Source organism: Canis lupus, chromosome 8 (genome assembly GCF_011100685.1).
Source record: "Canis lupus familiaris isolate Mischka breed German Shepherd chromosome 8, alternate assembly UU_Cfam_GSD_1.0, whole genome shotgun sequence".
Lineage (NCBI taxonomy): Eukaryota > Metazoa > Chordata > Mammalia > Carnivora > Canidae > Canis > Canis lupus.
The window spans coordinates 60,605,012-60,621,764 of NC_049229.1; positions in this window are offsets into that span (position 1 = coordinate 60,605,012).

Below are 16,753 nucleotides of genomic sequence, written 5' to 3' on the forward strand. Positions count from 1 at the left end.
GTGAGGGAGACAGACGGGTGTGGAGACAGGTGTGGAAGACAGACGTGTGTGGAAGACAGATGGGTTTGGAGACAGATGGGTTTGGTGACAGAGGGATAGGGAGACAGACGGGTGTGGAGACAGACGGGTGAGGGAGACACGGGTGTGGGAGACAGATGGGTGTGGGAGATGGGATTTGCTCTGCAAAGAGGAGGGTGGATGCTCTGCACACAGGTGAGAATCCCGGGGAAGCACAGGAGACGCAGGAAGGGCTCCAGCGTGAGTGAGTCGGCACGTGGCCAGGGACCATGGGGTGATGTCCTCAGCATCGGGGGCCCAGGAGACTCTTTGATTCAAAGGTCAACTCTAAGTCGTGCAACTTTGCCATGGAAACACCTTTGTGCCCCCTTCCTCCCAAACCTCCTGTATGGTCTAACACACACACACACACACACACACACACACACACACACACACGGCGCTCTCAGAGTTAGGATCTGGGGGGCATCCAGCATCCCCCGAGTCTGGCTCACTGAGGCAGTTAAGGGGCCACGGTCTCCGGCCGGCAGGGCTGGAGCAGGAGCCCACCTGCTGCTGAGGGGCTGCGATCCTCCCAGGACCCCTCGCCAACCCCGCAGATGGTTCTGGACCTGTGTGGACTCCTGGAGCTTTGGGTAAAGCTTCCTGAGGCCCGAAGGGCTAGGAGGTTGCAGCGAGCATCCGGCTCATACAGCAGCCCCTTAAGGAGCTATCAACGATCTCAGTTCAGTGTAAGTCCCTCGAAGGCAGAAATGTGTCTCTCGGTGTCCCCCACCAACCCCAGAGCCAGTCGGGTGTAAGTCCATCTCTTGCTGTCGCTAAGGGGGACGGTTGACAACACCCAGCCCTTCACACGCTGCACCCTTCGAACATACCCGAGCCCAGGTGCAGCCTTGTCACAGTCCTGGCCCCCTCGTGTGCCTGGACTGCCTCATGAGTACCTCCATGCATTTGACTATGCCTGGTCATAAATCAGGGAGGGACAAGGGCATGCGATGACGCCCGTGTCCCCCCGAGGAAATGAAATTTCAGGGATGGGATGGAATTTCTTCCATGAGTTCGTGGGAGCAAACCAACTATTGTCTCCTCCCTATTGGCTACATCACACTTCTAAATGACTTCCCAATCCCTGAAACGCTCATGAAACGACTGCCCCCCAGTCTGTGGCAGGGCTGGTGGGGGATGGCCCTCTGCCCTCCTCCCTGTCTGTTGTGGCTCACGCATCACATGGCGGGGGGTCAACTGGGCTGAGAAGGACCACTAGCCTGCAGTTCGCTTAGGGTGTGATGGCCCCAAATAAGCCTGTTCAGGAGCATCTTGAGGTTCTCATTCATTCATTCATTCATTCACTGAGTAGATGTTGTAGAAGGAGAGAGGTCTTGTGGGAGGAAAGTGTGAACTAGACTCTGCTCTTCACCTAAGGAGTTCCTGGACATCTGGAATCCCAGTGAGCCCCAGAGGGAAAGCTGACCTGGCAATTTGGGGTCGCAGGGCAAGTGCCATCTAAGCTCTGGAGTGAAGGGCTGATTCACGTTGGCTGCGAGTCAGGGCGAGGCAAGGTGTTGTAGGAGGGAGCCCAGTGTACTTGGTGAACTCAAACTCGTTCCATTCACCTGAATGCAGAATGGACATAAGTGACAGTAGAGAGCAGGACTTGCCTCACCTGGCCCACCCGTGGTCCATGGCACACAGGCACCTTGACCAGGTGAGAACACAGTTGCTTCCTAGAGCATGGCTCTCTTGGGTATGCATCATATGTCCCCATGGTCCTCGGTCAGGGGCACATCCCAAGGCCTCCAAGTGGACATAGGTGTCTCTTTCACTGGATTAGAGACAAGAGTAGAACCCTCGGCCTCCATCACCTCCCTGGGGTTAGTGCTCTCCAGAATCCTTTCCCCAAACCCAGCCCTCCTTTGGAGGTGACGGTCAGCAAAGGGCCCCAAATTGACCTTCTGTTCACCTTGTACAAGCTTCTCCATGGCTGTGCTGGAACATGGCTTCTACTGTCTATGATACAATTCACGCACAGGGAACCACAGAAAGACGGAGAAGTAGCAAGAGGGCTGGGAAGCCAAAGCCTGAGCCTCAGGGAGGGGAGGCCCGGTCAGAGAGCACATCCAGGGGGCCTGAGTGGGGCAGCGTGGTCTGTGTGCGCAGATGGGCCTGTGGAGTCTGCAAGGCTGGGGTTTGGGTGGCCGACACCAGCAACTGCACGGTGCCCGCATCTCTTTTCTCACGTGTAATTCAGGAATAGTAAGACCTAACTCATAGGACAAATGACAAAATAGACTGTGAGTCTGGCTGACTGATAAAGGGGACATAGTGCAATCCCAGCAGCCAGCCCTCCGTGTGCGTGGAGGCTACCAGCCCCTGGGCCTTCGGCCTCGACCCTACACAGTCTCCGTATGCCGTGACACGACAGCCTGCTAGGATCCCGGCTCCTTCCTCCATGAACAGGTTTCAGGCACATCTAGCTCAGGGACATTCTTTTTCTTTTTTTTTTTTTTTTTTGCTTTCTCCTCCTGATTTACTATGAATCCAAGGAGCAGGCTCGAACATTCTGAAATCTGAGCAACACAGAAAAGAATTATGATACAATATAGAAAAAAAACAAAAAAAACAGAAAAATCTGCCCCTGTCCTAAATGGTCTGGCTGTGAAGCCTTGGACAGGACAGCCTAGCCTCTGGGCCTCCATTCTTCCTTATAAAAGGAAGAGGAACTTCCAGGAGGGCCAAGGCAGGTACTGACCCTGCCCTCGCAGACCCTGTTTTGGCTCAGGTGGACCCAGGGCCGCCAGCTTCGTGACTGTGTTGTATTAATTTGCTGGGGCTGCCAGCACAGCGGACCACAGATGGAGGGCTCAACAGCAGCATTTACTGTTTCTCAGTCCTGGGGGCCAGAAACCTGAGACTGAGGTGTTGGGTGGGTAGCTTCCTCCTCAGGAGGCTGTGGGGGACAATCTGCTCCGTGTTTCTCCCCTGGCTTCTACGGGCTTTACTGGCAATCTTTGGCCTCCTTGGCTTCTAGACGCATCCCTCCTGTCCCTGCCTTCTTTCCAATGGCATCTTCCTTGTGTGTCTATGTGTGTGTCTATGCATCTCCAAATTTCCCCTTGTTACCAGGACACCACTCCTGCTGTAGCTGGGGCCCACCCTACTCATGTCAGCTCATGACTTCTGCAATGACCCTATGCCCAAGTCCTGAGGAGCCAGGATTTCAATGTATGAAGTTTGAGGGGATGCAGTGCCAGCCAGGGCAAGGCAATCGGCCTGACCTCGCCCAGTGTCTTTGCCTCTAAAATCAGTGACAATTCCGAAGGATAAATGGGACAACGTGTGTGAAGGTCCCTGACGCCTAATAGGTGGGGCTCAGCAAAAATCGAATCCTTCCATCGGCAGAAATGCCCAGAGCCCCCCTGGGTGTGGGCTTTACTCCGGCTCTCCGCCCTCCTCACCTCCCTCTCGCCCCCCCCCCCCCCAGCCCCTGGAGCTGATGGAGTGATTTCAATTCACCTTAAGCTCGAATTTGTTCTCGAAAACAGAGGTTTGCCGTGGAGGTCTGTCTGGGGGCACTCCTTTCGTACTCCTGAAACTGTGCCACGCTCGTGATCCAAAGCGCCCCGCCCTGCCGTGAAGATAAAGGCTGTGACAGCTGCATGAAGGGTGACACTTTTCAGGTCCCTCTCAGGACCAGCGGCTGACGACAGCATGAACAGTTCACCCTCCTGTCTCCCCCTCGCTCCCCCTCTTGTCGGCTTTGATTCACAGGCTGTATAATTCAAGTCATTAATTTTTTCCATTCAGTGCTCTGCCAATTTCTTCTCATTTTGTTCCTGGAAATCTCTTGTGTGCATCTTCTAAATTTAAAATAAATACACTGTACATAATTGGATGCTAACCAGACAACACTGAGCAATCATACGTTCACATTGATTCCGCAGATGTAGTTGCCTCAAACATGAGTGGGAAAGGTCCCTGCATGTTCCGGATGAGATGTTAAATGGGCCAAGTTGCCTTCACGTTCTTCAGGATCAGCCTGTGGACCATTTCCTGTTGTAAACAACGAAGAAGAGTTCTTACACCAAAAATAGACCTCCAAATTGTTTTAGTTGCTACAATTTTGTGCTCACCGGGCTGAGCGGAAAGAGCTTAAGTATAGACCTGAAGAGATCAGAGCTCTGGCTGCAAATCCACCACGAAGAGAGTATATGACACCAAATAAGCACCTACGGTGTGAATTTCCGCTACGCAATTAAGAGATCATCCCAGATCTTCTTTTTTTTTTTTTTTTTCCAAATCATGGATGCACCCTTGAGTTGATTTTAAGGACAGGAATATGATATTAAGTAGCATCTTGTAGAAGAGACAGAAACATCCCCCGAAGAATCCATTGGTTTCTGATAAGTCCTGGCTAGTGAACTGTGAGCAGCGAGGTTGGGCATCACTTCGGGTGGCAGAGGGTGGGAAGCCCATGCACAATTCTCCAGACTTTCCTCCTCACACGTGGTGACAGAAGGTGCTGCGTACTCCAGGTGGTGGAGCCTTCATCAGCACAGGGCTCTGCGTGACCTGGTGGGGGAGGCCCTCCCGCCAACCTATGCAGGACACACAGCAGGTGAGTTACTCGTGCACACAGGTGTGAGACATAAACTTTTAATGTGTTAAGACACTGAGGTTATTTCTAACACAGCATATTCCAGCCTGACCAATTCAAATCTTGGGGGAAAAATCATTTTCTTTTCAATTCTATGTAATTCTTTGTCAAGGAGAAAGTCTCAGGTGGTGATAGTAGGTCTTTTACACTTCTCTTTCTTTTATAATCTTTTCCAACCAAATGAGATCAGACTTTGGGCTGGGTGTCCCTCATTGGTGGTAATATGCAGCGCGTTGGTCTGCTCCAGCTGCCATAACAAGGTACCACAAATGGGGATGGAGGGGGGCCCTTAAACTACAGGCATTTCCTCTTGGTTTTGGAGGCTGGAAGTCCAAGATCAAGGTTGGTGGGCTTGGATTCTTCTGAGGCCTTACTCCTTGGCTTGTCTTTTTGTTTTAGTTCATTGCTCATCTCTCTATGGTACCCAGGTCTGCTCTCTCTGTGTCCTAATCTCCTTTTATAAGGACATCAGTCGTATTGGATTAGGGCCGCCCAAATAACCTGACTTTAACTTAAATACCTCTAAGGTCTTATCCCCAAATCACAGACTTCAACATAGGAATTGGAGTGTGTGTGTGTGTGTGGGGGGGGGTATAATTCAGCCAATAAGACCAAGCTAAGGCTTTTATCTAGCTTTCACTGGTTTTTGGAGGGGTGGGGATTACTTTCTACTTATGGCAAGCCACAGCAGTTTTCTACTGATTATGATGCGTAGTTTTCTTAAGATATAAATGTATTTAAGTAGAAAGACTGATTTAGAGAAACCCGTAAGCATTAATAGTATGCCCAAGATTGTGATGGGAGATGCAAATAATTAAGTTTTGGGAAAACAGGGGCTAGGTGATTTCTAAAGCTTTTATCCATGCAGCTTTTTCTTATATAGTTTTATTCATTTATACATCCATATAACTGAGTACATATTAAATGCCACATTGGCATTAGATACCCAGGTGGTTATAGAGTCAAATAAATAGTGCTGTAAGAGCAGAGAAGGAAAAAGTTCAATTCTGCCCAGGAGGATCAGGAAAGACTTCCTGGAGGTGGCGATAAATAGTATATTTTGGACTTCTCAGCCATACCCAAGCCCACAGATCATGAGCACTGTGTCTTCATCCTCGATTTGGTATTTTTTGACTTTTGAATGTGTGCACAGCCCTGTGATTGGTGCTACCAAGAAGGTACTGTAGCTTTAAGAATAGGAAAGAGGCTAATTAGCAACAGAAACCATGCATAAAATTCATGACTTGCATTTAAGGTTGTACTTCTCCCAGAGATGATTTTTTAAATGTTTGGGGTTTTTTTTTCTCCCCTTGATTAGGAACCTTATGTTTTCCTAGAGTCTAGTTGTCTGATATAAAATACAGATTGGAAAAATTCAGTCATAATTACGAAAATATATTTCTTAATCAAATATAACCACAGGGGGAAAAGTCTTTCATTGAATAAGCTTTTCTGAGAAGAGAATATTTATCCCAGGGTTAATTCATCAAGCACTTTCATCGTTAGTCCCTGAAGTGGCTGTTCAATGACGTACACATATTTATTGAACTCCTACTGTATGTGGGGACTGTTCTAGAAGCTGCAGATACCATGGGGAATCAGGCTGGCTAGGTGCTCTCTCAGGGGACTTACATTCTAACAGGAGGAATTGACAACAAGCAAACAAGCAGATACATGGAAGTATGTCAAAAATGAAATAAATGCTCAGAATTAAAACAAGGAGACACCGTAGGGGATGATGTGGGAGGGGGAGGTGGCTGCATTAGATTGAGATTTCGGAAAAGCTCCCCAAGGGGCTACTGAAGGTGAAATGTAAGGGACAAGAAGAAGCCAATGCAAGGTTATTCCAGGCCGAGCGGAGAGCTGGCTCAAGGCCCTGAGGTATGGATGCGTGTGTGCATTTGAGGACCAGAAAGCAGACCTGTCTCTGCAGCCCTGTGTGCAGAGGAGAGTTGGGGAAGGTGAAGTCGGGGAGGAAGGCAGAGCCAGATTCAACCCTGGCAGCGTGACTTTGACTCCAGCTGAGCACACATAGGAGTGACTTGCCAATGCTTTCAAAAAAACCAAAAACCATTTTCGGGCATTTGCTTTGCTCTCGTGCTGGTCTCCTAGCCTTTAGCTGACTTTCTCATTCCCGCATAAAGACGTGTGCAAGTAATTCTTCCCCTGCAACTAAGACGTACAATCTTTTCTTCTTCTCTAGAGATTAGTCAACTACGAGTAGGAAATAGTTCATTTGTCTCATTCCTAATTAGTGGAGCAATTAGTCCTTCTTCTCTTATGAGCATTCTTTAAAAAACAAGAGCGTAACTTTAATAATCCTGTCCGTAGTGTGATTGTCACAGGGAAGCTAGGGCTGAGGGAACCATAGGAGTGAACTGGTCCGTGGAACCCCTGGGGTTTGGTAGAGCCGGCCATGAGCTGGGAACAGTGGGCACGCATTGCTCTCTCCCTCCTGCAACCTCACCTCATCACCTGTTTCCATTCCCACTGGCGTCGTCATCCCAGACGAGACCTCTTTATTTCACAACTGGGTTGTTGCAACAGTTGGTCCCTAGGCCTCTGAGCTATTTTCTTTCTCGTTTCTTTGGTGTGTTGCTATCAGATTCATCTTCCTAAAACACCTCTTCAGTCATATCATTCCCCTGCTAGAGAACTTACAATGGCTCCCCATTGCCTCCCAAATCAAGCTCCTCGGTCTGGCTTCCACCCTCACAAATGTGGCCTTTTAGATTTATGTGAGTAAATATGGTATTTCTTTCAAGGTAATGTGTTTCAGGTTCCAGCAGAGCACCTCTGATTTGTGCAAAACATTCCTCATGCTGGAAATGTCAGCATCGCCCGTAAGAATTCATGGAAGTGGGGGAAGCACACGCAAAATTAATAGTATATAAAAGCAAGCAGTTCTCAGCCAGGTGTGACACACAGGACCCACACCATAAAGGTCCTACCAGGTGGGGGAAGAAAGAAAATCGGGCCTGTAGTTCAGCTCACACAAAGGAAACATTCCGCCCGGTTAAAAGGTTGGCTGTGTACACGTGTGAATCAAGAAAACACCAAGTCAATTTTTAAAATCGGTGCCCTATTAACCTGTGTAACACCGATGTGACAACAAATACGCCTCCAGATTCCAGTAGTCTGATGGAGTAGTTTGTTTCTTGCTCGTGAAGGACCGAGGCAGGTGTTTCTGGTCAATGGGCAGCTTCTTTCCACGTGGTCACTCAGAATCCCACTGTGGTCAGTGTCCCCTCCTGGAAGAGAGGGCAACGCTCTGGTGTGGAGAAGGCACACCTGCTTCCTAGCAGGCCCGGCCCAGGAGGAGTACTCCTCCCTGGGGCTCAGTCCTGACGGTCAGAACAACAGCACTGAGCACAAGGGGCTCTGGGACGTGAGTTGGTTCACGGTTGGGCAGCCGCTTTCCGATCACAGCCCCATAGGGTGGGAGAGGAGTGAGGGTTTTGATGGACGGCCAGGTGCTCCTGCTGTCTAGCCTCTAGCGTGCTCATGTTAAGATCAATGGTAATCTAGTCCTCGGGCTAAATGTTACCTGTGATGCTGTGGCATGCAGGCGGTACCCGATAAATAAAAGCAAACTTAATTTTCCTCAAAGCCAGGTTGTGTTATACTACTTCACCTGGTTAGTGCCCAGTCAGTCCCCATATGTCAGCTCAACACAGGACTCCCGACGGAGCCCATTAACTGACACTTGTTCGTTGTAGAAAGTTTGGAAATGCAGGTAGAGAAAAAAGAAGATGGATTTTAAAACTCATCTGAAATGTCCTCTATCGGACAACGATGGCTGAGTTGATGCTGTGTAACAACTCCAAAAATCTCAGTGCCTCGCCACCACAAATGCTTATTTCTGAGTTTCGTGACTTGGCTGTCACGGCTTGGCTTCAGGCTTTGGGGAAATCCAAGTCTACTCCTCATATGTCTTTTCTCAAAACCTGAGCCTAGGGGGTGCCTGGGTGGCTCAGTCGGTGCAGCGTCTGCCTTCGGCGCAGGTCATGATCTCGGGGTCCTGGGATCGAGCCCCGCATGGGCTCCCTGTTTAGTGGTGGGTCTGCTTCTCCCTCTCTCTTTGCCTGCCGCTCTGCCCGCTTGTGTGTTCTCTCTCTCTCCCTGTCAAATAAATAAATAAAATATTAAAAGAAAGACAGACAAACCTGAGCTTAAAGATTAGCCACTACCTGGGGTGGATTCTTCTCACAGTGCCAGACAGCTGGGCAAATGGTCAAACCAACCCACATAAGCACATTTAAAACCTCTACTCAGGGGTGGTTTGTTTTGACTGTTCGCATTCTTTTAGGCAAAGCAATATGGTCATGTGAGTCAAGGAAAGAGTCTGCTCAGTGAATTTAGTAAGAATAGGGGGAAATGGGAGACTTGCAAAAAAAAAAAATATATATATATATATATGGCAATTCACCCCACCTGCAATAACCTTTCAATCTGAACAGTGCTGAGACCATGCCCTGGCTTTATTTATAGCTACTTTTAAACATAAATGAATTGTGACTCACTAATGAGGGTAGCAAGAATAACAAAGCCGCAACTTCCTGCCTTCAAATGCCACCATTCCCAAACCATTCTAGAAAATAACAACAAAAAGAAAAACCTCACACGAACATTTCGTCACCACTCAAGCTGCTCCTGGTGCTTAACAGTTCTTGGTGATGAGAAGTCCTTTCATCCCTTGGCAGTAGACACAGAAAACAACAGGTCATCCCTACCATGAACCCTTCCCTTACATCCCCGTTATATGCCTTGCAAGTGACAGGAACTGATTTCTTCTATGAAGCAACAATAACCAAGTACTTAAAAGTCTCTCTCTCTCTCTCTCTCTCTCTCTCTGTAAGCTTTTGGTGTATTCAAATACAACCAAGGCCTCAACTCCTGCTTATTAAACAAGAAGGAAATGCTTTACTGTGATCTTATGTTGAAACTGCTCAGATGTCAGGGTGAAATGTGAAATCAGAAAATCAAGGAGAAAGGACATTTTAAATGCCTCTTGGCACATTTCTATTTGCAGGGGCGGAAGCATGCGTGTTCAAACACGGATGTTGCTACATTTCCGCTTCTACCAAAAGTAACAAATCCCACACTGTTTCCTTTGGATTATTTTTTGCCACCTTCTTTCTATCTTGAATTGAAGTGGGGGCTAAAGCAAAATAAATAAAACACATGATTCAAGGTTCAAGTTAACTATAATTGGAAGTTTTAGATTTCGGGGTGCCTGGGTGGCTAAGTCGGTGAGGCATCTGCCTTTGGCCCGGGTCCTGGTCTTGGGGTCCTGGGATGGAGCTCCTCAGCGTCTGGCTCCCTGCTTAGTGAGGAGGCTGCTTCTCCCTCTCCCTCTGCTCCTCCCCCTGCTCCCATGTGTGCTCTTTTTCAAGTTAGTAAATAAATAATCTTCTAAAAAATTTTTTTGGATTTCAAGCAGCCAAAAGCCAGCCAGCGTGACCAGGTCTCTGCACAGAAATGTAGGAGATACTGTGCAGAGAGCACCTGGCCCGATGCCCAACACTAAGTCCCAGCTCTGTAACTGTGAGTTCAAACCATTCTCCTTTTCCTCCAAGGAGGAACTGGATTGGGTCAGAGTTCTATTTTAAGACACTGGACAGAAAAATGGTGTCATAAGGACAGGAAAACAGTAACCTATCTTCCCAAGACACTTTGGGCCTTTTTGGTTAGAATCTGGCACCTTTCTTTGTCCTGCTTGATGAGGACCCCCTCTTGCTTTCGTTACTAGGACTCATGCATCCTGCCTGCCTGCCCACCCCTGCATTGGCTGGCTGCCCTCGCCTGTGGCCTGCAGTCCTCCCTGAGATGTGGCACCCAGTTAATCTGAAAAGAAGTCAATTTTGCAAGAAAGGCCTCTCCTCCTGGGCCTTGACTCCTGCCTCACTGTGACTAATTCCACCATCTGAGAAAAGGCAACACCTAGAAAACCAAGGAAGGGCATAGACAGTATCAGGGAGTGGTGGGCTAGACAGCGGCGGGAAATTGTCTCCTAGGAAATGTGCCCTCTGCCTCTGCTTGGGGAGTGTTTTGATGAGCTCTTTCTACGTGATGAACCACTCCCCAGATTAGCAGCTTAAAACAGTAGCAATTGGGGCATCTGGGTGGCTCAGTGGTTGAGTGTCTGTCTGCCTTTGGCTCAGGTCATGATCCGAGAGTCCTGGGATTAAGTCCCACATCTGGCTCCCTGCATGGAGCCTGCTTCTCCCTCTGCCTGTGTCTCTGCCTCTCTCTGTCTCTCATGAATAAATAAATAAAATCTTAAAAAACAAAACAAAACAGTAACAATCATTTTTTTCTCTCTCTCAGTTCTGTGGGTTGACCAGGTGGCTCTTCCACGACTTGGATGTATGAGAGATCATGTAACCGCAGCCAGATGGCAGCTGAAGCTACAGTCTTCTGGATGCTGGGCATTGGGACACTGGGCCTCCCTCACTCTCCGTGGAGTCTTAGAGCCTCTTCTTCCCACCATGCTCTCCAGCAAAAGGACTCAGACTTGTCCCACCATGTTTCCCAGCAAAGGTACTCACACTCGTCACCTGGCCGTTCTGGGCTTCCAAACTGAAGACCAACAGAAGACTCAGACACTGACCTGGCACAGTGATTTCACTTGGCCAAAGTGATCCCAGGGCCAGTCAGTGGAAGGGAGATAAATTCTCTCTCCCGACCAAGGTATAGGGCGAGGGAGATTGACAAATAATTTGTGGCCATCTTCATCTACAGCAGGTGGGCTTTGGAAGGACTTATTTCTCGACACACTTCTGTAGCAGGTTTTACCCAGTGCTGGTCCTTTTTGCTTGGGCACAATTTTCTTGGGTTGCGTTCTCATGCTTGGCTTGATAGTCTTTAGTCTTTACTGTCATCACTGGGCACTTGGCCTTGCTAACTGTCTTCACCACTCCATGCTTTCAGTTCATTAGCTAACATTTCTTTCCCTTGGAAAATGGCAAAAACGTGTGCAGGTGTGAGTGTGCACACGTGTGTGTGTGTGTGTGTGTGTGTGTGTGTGTGTGTGTGCCTGTGTGTTGAGTACTGCACATTCTCACTAGGAAACAAAACAAATGACAATAAGGAAAGGAAAACAATGAAATAACATACAGCCCTATTTGAGGCTGCAAATTCTGGGAACTTGAAGCTGTTTTCAGAGGTAATGCGTGTTAGGTCTATAAGAAAAAAACAACTGAGAGCTATAGGGGCATTTTAGTCAATAATTAACATGGCCTACTGGTTTCAGGGACTGTTTTGCGTGGAGAACATATTGCAAGAGGAAATTCCCATCTTGCCATCCTTTTCATCAAGCCTATTAAGCTAATGATTTTATTTTAACAATGGCTTTCCCCACAGCCAGCCTGTCTTGGGTATAGACTGCCAGACATGGTTACTAAACATCCAGAGACTCAAGCAATTATAGAAGATGCTATTTTTAAGTTCTCTCGTATAGTCTCCTGGGCAATAAGCTGGCTAATATCCGTCTCAAGGGTTCTGGAAGTTTCTGTTCTCACCAGTGCAAACCTTGACTTCCTTCAGGTACCTCTGGTCACCTCTGCCCAGGACTTCTGGGAGAGCTGGATGCCAAGGGATAAGGGGCCCTCTTAACCCCACGTGGGGCTCTCAGGAAATCCATGAGCACGTGGATGAAGTCCCTAGGCTGACGAGAGATGCAATTTCACTTTCCCCAGTAGCTGTTGGACAGTTTCCCAACATCCCTTCCCTTGCCTGTGACCAAAGATGCATGTGTGTGACACTTTTGAGCTTCAGGGTTCCACCTGGTGGCTACCAGTGCCCTTGGGCAAAATTTCAAAGTAGATGACATTAGTTGGTGGCCTCACCTCCCCTTTGGAAATCTTTTCTCCCCTGGCTCTTGTGTCCCCAGCACCCTACCTACCTACTGCCCTCAAACCACCCCTGTCCCACCTCCACTTCAATATGAAGAACTGCGTGTCCCTCACATACTCTCTGAGCTACTCCATCACAGTCCCTGCCACCCCTGATCCTCTTGCACCCTAACACTTTGCTCACATTTCTCTGCTTCTCTGGCCCTGTGGGCATTCAACTTGCAACCGGCGCTCAAGGCAATAGCCAGCCTTCCTGCCACTCTGCTCCAGTCCTACTTATACACAATCAGCTTGTTGAGGGGAACAAGGGCTGACTTGCAGGGGGACGTTCAAAAGAGGGCAATCTGAGTGAGAGGAGACAATGATGGCGCCCCCTCCTCCCCTACCCTGGAACCAGCCCTACCTGGCTCCCCCCCACAACAGTGACCAGTGGAGATACTTACCCCAATCAGCCCCACCTTAGCAAGTTATGATGCGGAGATTTCCCTCAAGAGGGAGTCAGAGCTCTTGTCCCCTGGACCTCCACATAAGCCTTATGTAGCCAACTTTCCCTCAGGCAATGAGGAGGAAAATATACTGACACATTCCTGGAACTTATTTCTTAAAAATTTTGAATTCTCCACACCTCTTTGCTCCCACCCACAAATAGGGTGTCTGGGCAGCTACTAGTCCCAAGGGCATCTTCTATTTTATTTTTTAAAAGATTTTATCTATTTATTCATGAGAGACACACAGAGAGAGGCAGAGACACAGGCAGAGGGAGAAGCAGGCTCCCTGTGGGAGCCCAATGCAGAACTCGATCCCAGGACCCCGAGGTCATGACCTGAGCCAAAGGCAGCCGCTCAACCCCTGAGCCACCCGGGTGCCCCCCAAGGGCATCTTTCTTGGAATTAGAGATGCGGGCTTTTTCCTAAGAGCAGACTCACCCCACACCCAGGGGCATGATGGAATTTTAGTGCCCCCATCCCCTCTCTAGTAGGTGCCCTCACACGGAAAATAGTCTCACTGAAATCACACGGCTCTCGCCTGGTGATCATATGGCCTGAAAACAAGTTTATCAGTTTTGTCTATGTGATATCTTGTTCAGTAGCGGACTTGAGGCAATTTACAAGAATACACAAAATCAAATTGAAAAATTACCCATTAATAAAAATCCAACCCAAGGAAAATGTAAATAAAGGTGAGCAGGATTCCTTTCTTTTTGACCAGAGCCTACCAACAGCCACACAATGGAATCACTCCGGGATTTTAAAAGTAAAATTCTGAGTCCCATCCCTCTGGGACCCTGACTTCATCGTCCTGGGGTGTGGCCTGGGCCCTGGGCTTTATTAAAGCTGCCCATGTGATTCTAACTTGAGGCCGAGATTGAGAACCGTTGTTCTCAAGTGGAACCTACCATGACTAGAACAAGAATACAGATTTAAATCTAAGCTTCCCAGCAGCTGAAGCAAAGACGGAAACTGGTGAGTTTCATCACTCACGTGGTCTCACAGATAAGATTTTCTGAAGCCTGAAGGAATTCACTAAACTGTGTACTCTTCCAACAGTTTCCATACAGCCGGAGATATACAGATTCCTTGTACGTACCTTCCTTTTTTGTGCAAATGCTTTTTGTCCTCCTAGGTTTGTTCTGTAACTTGGTTTTGACTAGCACATCAACACTGATTTTAAGGAAACCTTCTGCAGACTTGATCTCAGAGCAAGCCGGAAGAGCAGAGGTGGCATCTGGTCTCCCCTTTGGTAATTTTTAAGAGAAATACTACCACAGCTTCTATCCTCGCGAACCATGAACTGCATCCTCTCCTCCGTCCTGTTGATTCTCGGCCCTTCTGCCTTCTGGGTAGCATTCGTAACCCTCAGAACACAGGGTGCCCAGAAACCCAGGGTCGATTCATGAACAATGGTTTTGCCAAGTGCTTGCAAAACCCCTTCCTTTCACAGACGAGCGATGTCAGCAGTAACCACGTTACGGTTCTTACTTTCCAGGGACGAAACTAAACTCATCATCAGGGAGCCTCATTCCAAAGTGAGGAACCATAGGCCACTCCGTAGGCAGCTGTGAGAATGACTTTCCTGTCCATAGATGAGAGCTTTCTGCCTGGAAAAAGATCCAATAGAGAAGGCCTGCCCTCCGGTGTGGCAAACGGTGTCAGGAAGCTGTGGTTGGATGTCACAATAGCCCATCATGGGGCCCAAGAGAGGCAACAGAAAGGGATCAAACATGTGTTTCTTTGGAAGCAACGGTCTTGTGAACCCAGGTAAGTAGGCCACCTCCTCTTCTCTTACCTCCGTGCTGGTGCTGGTGCTGGCTGTCTAGACGCGTCTCCAGTCCAAAGGGCGCAGACCTGCTGGAATGTTGCTCAGTCTTGCTATAAATGAAGACTGAGGCATTCTGCTGCACAAGCCCTGTGCCTTGGTGGCCTGGAACTTGTCTCCTGATGTTTCACGGAGCCTGCCTCGCTCGGCCTAGCACAGAAAATGGAGCTGCCACCGGTTTTGCAACCAAACCCAAGTTCCTCTGTGTGATGCTCAGCAAAGCCAGTCACTGAAAGGTCAGCAGGAGAGGGGCTCCATTCTAGGGGCAGCAGAGCCAGCCTCAAGCCCACCTCCCCCTAGGAGTCTCAGGTGGGGGGAATTTAACAGCAAACCAAAAATATTTGGGCAAAAGTTTGCAGCTCCTGGGATTAGCCCCTTAACCCTTTGGTGGCTGGTTTCACTTGGGGCAAGATTTTAAAACAATATCCCTACTAGAAGGGTAGAAAAGGCAAGCCGACTGCTTCTTGGGACCTGCAGGGAGGCAGACTCCACATGGGAGACGTTGGTGGTTGTTTGCTTGTTTGTGTTTTGCAGCTGCCAAATATCAGTAGGACTCTGACAACTGGCAAGATGTTGAAGCCCTTCCAGACCAGTTAACACTCTGCATCCTGCGTGACCCCCCCCCACCCCACTGCCCTGGCCGCCCCTCATCTCCCCCGGCTTGCCCTGGCCTCCAGAACCCAGCAGCTAGAGGGTGAGAGTCAGGCCCGGCCCCGTGTCCAGGACCTGTGCTGGCTGGGCATCGTTGTGGCCGGCACTGTGCCAGCTGTTACCCATTCTGCAAACGCTCCCACTATCACCTCCCCTTCCAGGGAGCCCGGCACCTGCTAGACATCCCTGTAGATACCTGGCATGGTGCGGATGAATGAAGCCGCAGCCCTATTTTGCTTACCTTTTGGTGGATGGACCACAGGGCTGAGCCCAGGCCCTGGCCAAGAGCTGGCAGCTGGGGCCAGTGAGGGAGCAGGAGTGGGATTGGCTCATTGGGGACTTGAGACAACATCCCTTCGGATGGGATGGAGTGGACGGGCAGCCCAGGCACCCGCCACCCCCAGGCCAGCTGGGCTCTACCTGCACTTTACCTTGAGGTCTCAGGGCGGGCCTGATGCATATCCTGCACCCACACCTCCAGGCTGAGCTCGGGGTGACAGGGGGGCCCTGAGCAAACACCCCACTGTTAACATCCCATCTAATTCAAGTTCACCCTGCGAACATTGATATTTGCCAGGAAATAGGAAGGACTCCTGCCACCCCCTGACCCCCCAACCCCGTCCGCCCTCTTTTCCTCTTCTTTTTCTTTTTGAAAACACATTCAGGAGTGTTTTAATGGCTGTTGAAGGAAATTATTGCTACAGCAATCACGGCTCTCTGTGTGAAACGCCTTCAATAGGCGGCAGCCCTCCCCGCAAGGTGAGGGGGGGACATTCGGATATTAAAGCGCCACTGAGCTACATCTGCTGACACGAAGCCACCAGTCATCTTTCGAGGCAGCGGGGGATGGACGGCGGGGCCGCGACTCACCCATCCCTTCCTAAGGCAGGTTGTGGCCAGATGGCGGCTTCTTAGGCAAGGACGACAGAGAATAAGGAATAAAGAGGTGGAAAAGGATCTGGCAAGAAGCCAGCCCAGAAAGAACCATTTGCTCCAACTCTGCTCGGGGTGAGAACAGGCCTGTGGGCCTGGCATCCAGGAGGCCGGGTCTGCAGCTAAGTGGGGCCTTGGAAGAGGCGTGTGGCCTGCTCATTAGCAGTCACGGCCACCACGGACTATCACCCCGCCTTTATTTATTTATTTATTTATTTATTTATTTATTTATTTATTTATGAGAGAGAGGCAGAGACACAGGAGGAGGGAGAAGCAGGCTCCATGCAGGGAGCCTGACGTGGGACTCGATCCCAGGACTCCAGGA